The sequence below is a fragment of the Odontomachus brunneus genome, unplaced genomic scaffold (genome assembly GCF_010583005.1).
Source record: "Odontomachus brunneus isolate Ranch 3 - 2012 unplaced genomic scaffold, Obru_v1 Obru_scaffold_358, whole genome shotgun sequence".
NCBI classification, from domain to species: domain Eukaryota; kingdom Metazoa; phylum Arthropoda; class Insecta; order Hymenoptera; family Formicidae; genus Odontomachus; species Odontomachus brunneus.
The window spans coordinates 62,230-62,743 of NW_022639808.1; positions in this window are offsets into that span (position 1 = coordinate 62,230).

Genomic DNA, 514 nt, shown 5'->3' on the forward strand with positions numbered 1-514 from the left:
TATCAGATATTAAGCTGATAAGAACAGATAAAACGCTTTAATTTTCAGCAAATGTTCCACCGGGGACATAACCCCCGGTGGTAAATACAATTTTAGTTTTAGCATTGAATGCTGTACGCTAATATATAATATTTGTTTGTTGCAGGGGACACTAAGCCCCCCCTGCTGGGCCAGGACGAACACATTGAGAAAAATGAACTTCTGGCGTGGGTATGACGAAATAATAATATTGGGACGGCTAGTAGGCCGCCCCAATATATCAAATGCATTATACCAATGAAATAAATATATAAATAAATAAATTAATAAATAGTTCATACCCCGCCGCTGCGGGGTATGCGCACAGCGCGTATATCTGTTTACATACTTATATCTATTCCCGGCATTCATTCCTACGAACATTTATCCATTTAAACACCAACACATGTATACAGTATAGCAAATACACAGACACTCGCGACACGCGCAACCGATGACACGTCCCTCCGGAACGCAGGACCCGCCGCAGAATAAA